This window comes from Homarus americanus, unplaced genomic scaffold (genome assembly GCF_018991925.1).
Source record: "Homarus americanus isolate GMGI-L3 unplaced genomic scaffold, GMGI_Hamer_2.0 scaffold55938, whole genome shotgun sequence".
Taxonomy (NCBI): Eukaryota; Metazoa; Arthropoda; class Malacostraca; order Decapoda; family Nephropidae; genus Homarus; species Homarus americanus.
In genome coordinates, this window is record NW_024731893.1 from 22,501 (window position 1) to 23,357 (window position 857).

Genomic DNA, 857 nt, shown 5'->3' on the forward strand with positions numbered 1-857 from the left:
AGAGTAAGTTTAGGAAGAGGAGGATGTCAAGACTAATCCCGGGCATTAGGACCCTTGAGTACAGAGACAGGTTAAAGCATCTTTGTACTCCCTCGAGAGACGTAGAGTGAGAGGCGATATGATAGAGGTGTATAAATGGAAGTCAGGGCTGAACAAAGGGACATTACAAAGGTACTCAAACTATCCAACCAGGAGCGAACTCGTAACAATGGTTTTAAATTAGACAAATTTAGATTTAGGCTCGAAATAGGTAAACACTGGTTTGATAACAGAGCAGTGGATGAATGGAACAAGTTACCAAATATTATCATTAAATCGAATACGCTGGATAGCTTCAAACATAGGTTGGATGCTCATATGAGCAATAGGGGTTGGGTGTAAATGGGACTGCCATTATGGGCCCAGCATGGGCAGTTTCCTCCATTCTTATGTTCTTATGTTAGAGGTCTAACTCCTTCCCCCCTCCCTTCCCATCCTCCTCCCCCTCCTCTCTCATCCTCCCTCCCTCTTCCCTTCTACCTCCTCCTCCCCCCTTCCCTATTTTCCTCCCCGTCCCATCCTCCCCCCGTCCCAACCTCCTCCCCCTTCCCCAGCCTCCTTCCCCCTTCCCCATCCTCCCTCTTCCCCTCCCCTCCAAGATATCGGCCAGTCAAGACACACGTGGAAAGTTTACCTTCAGGTGGTCACTGAGATATTTTTTATCTTGTGTCAGCAGTTGTCAGGTGTGGGGGCTCAACCAGGCGATAGTTGTGGGTCCCTGTCTTGTTTCTGGTGGGCAACATGTGGTGGTAGTGTGGTGTAGATAGCGTGGTGGTGATAGTGATGTGGAGATAATGGTGGGGAACAGTGTTGGTGGT